General features: G+C 38.2%; 1 pseudogene; it reads left to right on the top strand.

Annotated features, from left to right (window-relative positions):
* Nucleotides 1-260: 260 nt before the first annotated feature.
* On the top strand, nucleotides 261-3,770 carry LOC147938423 (cytochrome P450 708A2-like; annotated as a pseudogene).
* The last annotated feature ends 3,520 nt before the right edge of the window (nucleotides 3,771-7,290 follow it).

The following is a 7,290-nucleotide window of genomic DNA, read 5'->3' as shown; positions in this document are numbered from 1 at the left end:
TAAAAGTTCTGCGAATGGTTTTGTACCGGTTCTTTCACATTCTCATAACTATCATTTTGATGATAATTATCATCAAAACCCACATTATAACGAAATGCCTCATTCACAATATCCACATATGGATCTTTTACTACATTACCCATTTCTTCATGACTCCCATTATACGTCCTATCAGTGTAACTACTTCCTATATCCAAATTGATTTCTTCTCCATGGTTATACCAAACAAAATAATCAGGCATAAATCCATTACAAAACAGATGACTCATAACTCTTCTACCCGAGAGACATTTACTGTTCTTGCAAACACTACATGGACAGAGAAACTTACACCCATTAGTCTGAACTGTATCTTGGCTACTTGCAAATGATAAGAATTAGTTCACCGCCACTTCGAATTCAGATGAAAAATTTCTCGTCACTTCATCGAACCTTTTGTACATCCACTCCAGATAATTACCGCCATTACCACCATAATTGTAATATCCCGCCATTATATATATATATATATATATATATATATATATATATATATATATATTTTGGAAGAAAATATAAGATTATATAAAGCCAAACTTTTTTTTTTGATTTAGATTTTTTTTTTAGGAAAGGAAAGTGACTTGTCTTGGAATGAAGAGAACAAATGAGTGCAACTCGTTTTTATAGACTTTCCTAGGTGACTACCTTAATAAAAGTTGGTACACCAACCCTCACATGGAAAACATATTTTTTTAACTGTATTTTTGCGACTATTTTGCGACTACAAGATGACTATATAATGACTCGCCGTATGAGTCGTCGCCAAATATACAACTACCTAATGTGGTCGGTACCGTAGTCGTTAATTTAGCAACTATTTTACGACCACGGTACGACTATCATATGACTCGCCGAATGAGTCGCAGATTAATCGCCAAAGTATACGACTATCTGTTGTGGTCGTATTGTAGTCGTTAATTTAGCGACTAAGTTGCGACGACATAATTCCATCAACAAAATAGTCGCCTTGTAGTCGTTAAAATATGACCACCGTACCGACTGTATCAATTAGTCGCTATAGAGTGACTCAATAGCGACTAATTATCTGTAGTCACAAAATAGTCGCTAATTAGTCACTAAGTAGTCGTTATGTTTGACGACTTCATATATAGTCGCTATTTATATTCGCTAATCACCTGTTTTCTTGTAGTGTCCATAAAACAAACATATCCAAAATAGTTGAAAGAAAGAAATCAATAAGAAGATGTTTACAAGCTATGGCTTCCGATAGTTTTATTCATAGTGGTTAAGCTATATCATTTGATCTATCAATGGAGCAATCCAAAGTGTAATGGAAAACTTCCTCCAGGGTCGATGGGTTTTCCAATCATAGGAGAAACTATTGAATTCATGAAGCCTCATAATGCTCTTCAGTGTTCAACGTTCCTAACGAAGAGAATCCTTAGGTTCGCTTTTTTATTTTTAGCATGGATGTTTAGAAAGGTTTTTTCTTACCTAAGTTACATTAGCATAAATTATTTTTTAATGCATATTAAGAAATAGTGTTTCTTAATATTTATTACTTAATTAACTTTAGTATTTCTTTGTTTTGTCATTATTTACGGAAATATAGACATGGACCAGTTTTTCGGACTAGCTTATTTGGAGGCAAAATTATTATCTCAATGGATAATGAATTGAATATGAAAATAGCAAAGACAAGTCGTATTCCTGGTGTCACGAGGAGCATAACACGACTATTTGGAGATAACAACTTTTTTACGCAGAGCACCCAATCCCATAAACATGTTCGGAACTTGACATTTCAATTGTTGGGTTCACAAGGTTTAAAATTGAGAATAATGGAAGACATCGATCTCGTGACTCGAACATACTTGGAGGAAGGATCTCGGAACAGCTGCCTTTGACGTTAAGGAAACAACAAGCAAGGTAACAGAAAAAGGTCATATATTAAATTCTAGAAAGAATATATTATACTCAACCAGATAAATTATTGGTAAAATTAAACGTTACAGATCTTAATTGAATGCCATGCAAAGAAAGTTATGGGTGAGATGGAACCAGAGGCGGCCAAAGAACTCGCATTATGTTGGATATATTTCCCAAGTCGTTGGTTTAAGTTCTCTTTTAACTATCCCGGGATAGGTTTCTATAATTTGATGAATGTAAGAATTTTAATAACCTTTATTAGCACTATATTTGCATAAGCTGTAGTGCAAAATGATGGAGGCTGTAATGGTGATGTTTTGTGGCAGGCGAGAAGTAGGATGATGAAGTTAATAAAGGAGGAAGTGTTGAAGAAGAGAGTATCAGGAGAGGAGTTAGGTGAATTCTCTAAGATCATATTTGGAGAAAAGGAAGAAGGAAAAGAATTGATAGGCATGGAGAACGCAATCAAGTACATAATCACTTTCTTCCTAATTGCTAATGAAACAACGCCGCGACTTCTTGCGGCTACAGTAAAGCTCATAAGCGAAAATCCTAAAGTCATGCAAGAGCTTCATAGAGAGCGTGCACGAATTTTTAGAGATAGGACTAAGGAAGAGTCCGGCCTAACATGGGAAGACTATAAAACCATGACTTTCACCGATATGGTTAGTATGTGCCAAAGTCATGTACAATATATATAATATTCTTTTTATTTTCTTTGATTTAGTTTAAATCCCAAGACTATTTTCATATATATTGTATTAGCTCACAAAAGCAATATTTTGTTTCAGGTGATCAATGAGTCTCTTAGGATTACATCCACAGTACCTGTAGTGCTTAGAAGAACTGATCATGATATCCAGATTGGTGATTATACAATTCCAGCGGGTTGGAATTTCATGGGATATGCTAGTTGTTAGAATTGCAGAATTAACTAAGGAAGAATCGAGAGAAACCGAGAGAATAAGAGATAAAAGAGAATGTGAATCAAAAGACTTAATTAGTATTTTCCTTATGTTGTTACATGACTATATATAGGTAGACATTGAGCATATAGCCGGTGGGGATACAAAAGGAAGGAGAGAGAGCTAATAGTACACAAGTCTTAATCGGCTTTAATGAGAGAAAGCGACATCTCCTTCCCTTGGTTGACTCCCTTACACTCGCTCCCAAGGTAGACATGTGACTTCATAGATATTTTTCTCTCCTCTCTTCTAGATCCTTCTCTCCATGGACTTCAATATTGATCAAGGCCCTTCTCTCTTACTCATCCAACCGAACCATGGCCTAAAGGCCTAATCGTACGGACGCTCGTACGGACACTCGTACGGCCGGTCTTGATCTCAAGCCCTCGATCAATACTAGGGTCCATTTCAATCCAAACACATACGAGGATCCTTTACTATTTAATCCATGGTGTTGGAAGGTCATTTAAAGTTGACACTCATCTTTAACGTATTTGCTCTATATTCTACTAATCATATACAATTTTTTATATATATTAAATCAAACACATACTTGGACGCGATAATATCCAAAAATTATGTTCCCTTTGGCGCTGGTTCAAGACTTTGTGTTGGGGCTTACTTTGCTAAGTTGCTGATGGCCGTTTTTATCCACCATTTGTTTAGATATAGGTTTATTTTTTGTCAGCTAATTGATTACTAATTATGCAATTTATTTATACTACAATCAAATTCTTGATATTGATTATATATATGTGCAGGTGGTCAATGAAGGTAGATGTAACTGTAACTCGAAGTTATATGCTTATGTTTCCTCATGGATGTGATGTGAAAATTTCAAAAGACACCCAATTACATGATTCGCCTTTATACTAGAGTGAATTCCATATATGGTTGTTGGTTCGAATACTACAACATATATAAAATTCCTTGTTGTTGTTGTGCACAAACTATCATGCAAGAAGAATTTGTAGTTATATTTTAGTTTAGTATTGAATAAAGAAATAAGCTAAGAACATATACTTTATATTTATATATATGTTTGAGTTTACATTTATGTTTTTCTATTGAGTATATAGTGTAAATCAGATAAGCAAAACCCGTTCCGTGGACCCTACTAGCCTCCAGCTAACTTGTCCCCATAGACCCTAAGCTGGTCCTGCAGGGTATCGATCCTAACCTCTCACCGTGGAAAGGAAATCACATCCAAATCCACCAGTAGGTTATTGGTGCGTGATAACACTCTAATTTACATGTTTTTAGCATCTTTTTTGTCCATCTTTTGCATTGTTCATACTTCTAACTTAGCATTTTTAGATCATTTACTTTAGGAATCAAGTTTTAGAGCATTTAGGGTGTTGCATTTCTACATTTGCATATATTGGATGAAAACAGGTGCTAAAGAGCCAAAAATGGGGAAAAACAAGGACAACTCGAGCATGTACCCGAAGGAGCCATCGAGCTACAAGAACAAGTCTGAACCCCAACACGATCGAAGAGGATCCAAGAGCGCGAAGAGCAACCCAAAGATCCACCCGAGGAGTTCCCCGACTCAACCCTCGTGTACCCCATCGAGTAGACCATCGGACAGGTCTGGGAAGCTAGGTCAAATGGGTTTCCATATATAAACCCCCTCTTTCCTTAGCTCGCAAACGAGCACGCCGCAGACCCTCAAACCAGAGAGCGAGAGCTTCTGTGAGAGAACTGAGCGACTCAACATTTTCTTCTTGTTTTTGTACTTTTATTTTGAAGTTTTCTTAGATTTTTATCCCATACTCTTTCTACTCTACTCTATCTTTTAATATAATGTCATTTTCGTTTATTTCTATTGCTTTGTCATTCGTTTCTATGTCCGAGTAGTGTAGAAAAGTTTCTAGGGATGGGATAGATGATTAGGTGTTCTTGATCGGTTAGGATGCTTTAGTTGATTGTTATGACTGATAGATTTCCTTCTAGGTTGATGTTCTTAATGCAGTCAACAGACCGACACCGACAGGTTGAGATTAGATCTAGGGCGTTTACAATGCTACAGGCCGAAAGGAGTAGATAAAATGCTTGATTAGGTCAATGCTAGAGGTATACTTAACTTTGAGTGACAAAATCAGATAAGTCTAAGTTTACTGACAAAAAATGAATTGTTGTTAATGCCTGCTTGTTCATATTGCTAGTGCGACAGTGTGGTAGTATGTTCAAGGTTGATTGTTGCTAGTGCGAAAGTGTGGTGACAAGGTTTTAGAGGTTCATTTTCTAGGAAATAATTGCTTGAGGCATGTAAGGCATCCGTACTGGTCTAGAACACTTAGGATTCGATTACCCCCATCCTTAGGAACTTTCGTATTTCATTTCTTGCATTTTCTTTACTTACTCGACCACTTACCCGATCAGGTACACGATAACCTGCATCGAGTAATACCTCGAGCTGTTCATAGTTTACTTGCATACTCGACCACCCCACTCGATCCTGCATTCGATTGCTTGCATCGAGATCTTAGGTCGTGTGGTTCACTTGTTTATAATCTTTTACTTTGTTTATATTAGCACTGTTAGAACCAAAACCTTATTTTCTTGGCTTGACTTGTATTGTGCTGATCATATCCTTCCTGCTAGAAATACACAACCATTTGGATTGATAACCCTTTGTACTACAACTACATAGGGAATTGGTACCCTGGGTGAAAACCTATCTATCAATTTGGCACCGTTGCCATTTGGTTGTTTTAATTTTGCTACGTTTAGGATTTCAGGACTTGCTAGATCAAGTCCGTTTGTTTATATTTGTTTCGGATACTGACTTGTTTGCTTTCGATTTTGTTTGTTTTGAATCTCAGGTACAACCCGAGCACCCACCCGACCCGTCACTCGATCACCTGGATCGAGTTGATCATTGTGTACACACTCGGATACTAGCCTGTACATGCAAACACGATCCAGAGGTAGCCAAAACCTGAGTCCTTTCATCGACAACATCGACAGACCTCGGCTACTCAGACAACAACAAGTTCAACCAAAACTAGAAACCATTGAGGAGACGATGAATAATCAGAACGGTCCACCAGCTCCTCAAGCAAGGACCAACATAGGAGCAGGAGATGCTCCGACTACTCACACTCAGAGGAATGGCATTGTGCCACCAGCTGTGCAGAACAACAATTTTGAGATCAAGAGTAGTCTCATCCAGATGATACAGAGCAACAAGTTTCATGGACTGCCAATGGAGGACCCATTGGATCATCTGGATGAATTTGATAGGCTTTGTAGCCTAACTAAGATAAATGGAGCGAGTGAAGATGGATTCAAGCTCAGGCTTTTCCCATTCTCTTTGGGAGATAAAGCACACATCTGGGAGAAATTGAGGAAAAACTTGAAGATCCTGGCTCTTTCACATTGCCGTGTTCGATACGACTTTGGATCTTCAAAAGCTGTTTGTGTGATCTTGGAGCTTTGGTCAGCATTATGCCACTTTCAGTTGCTAACAAGTTGGGATTCACCGATTTCAAACCAAGTAAGTTGTATTTGGTTCTAGCTGATAGAACGGTGAGACATCCGATTGGCATTCTGGAGAATCTGCCTCTAAGGATTGGGAGACTGGAAGTGCGTACCGACTTCATGATCCTGTATATGGATAAGGAACCGGATGATCCACTGATTCTTGGAAGACCATTCTTGGCAACAGTTGGTGCTGTGATCGAAGTGAATAGGCAAGATCAAGATAGAGCATGGTGAGCACTTCAAGATGGAGTTTGATGTGAAGAAAGGGGTTAAGAGGCCAATCATAAATGGTCAAGCTTTCTCCACCAGGACCAAACAAAGGAAAATGCTACATCTTGAAGAGGTCAAAACCACATTTGCCATGGAACCTGGACAAAATCTGGAAGATGTTTTGAACCAGCCTACTATAGTGGAGAGGAACCCAGAACCTCTTCCACATGGATCCCATGCTTAAGGAGCATGAAGAGTCAAGCTTAATGACTTTAAACAAGCTCACTTGGGAGGAAGTCCCAAATGTATCTTTTAATTTTAGTCTATTTGCTTTATTTACTTTTATTTAATTTTTCTCTCTTTGCAATTTTTATAAATAAAAAAAAAATGGAAAATTGGGAAGAGGGAGGTCGATTCTGATGCTGGAGGAGAAGAACAAGGTGAAATCCAAACCTCTCGATCATGGAGTAGAGCCGCAATTGCAAGGGGGAAAAGACCGGCTTCGGAGAAGGCTGAGAAGGTAGTTGAGAGAGCAGTTGAGGAAGAAGATCAACACGCCGAGGAGGAAGAAAGAGAAAGAGAAGAGGAGCAGAGAGAGAGACCCCACCAAGCCTCGCGGAGGCTGAAGCAAAAGGAAGATGAGCTTTGTTGGTACCCGATACCCTCACCGTGAGACTATGAAGCAGTTGGGAATCGC

This window comes from Camelina sativa, chromosome 9 (assembly GCF_030686135.1).
Source record: "Camelina sativa cultivar CO46 ecotype springtype chromosome 9, ASM3068613v1".
NCBI classification, from domain to species: domain Eukaryota; kingdom Viridiplantae; phylum Streptophyta; class Magnoliopsida; order Brassicales; family Brassicaceae; genus Camelina; species Camelina sativa.
The sequence above is the reverse complement of the archived record's forward strand: the minus strand, read 5'-3'. Positions and strand labels throughout refer to the sequence as shown.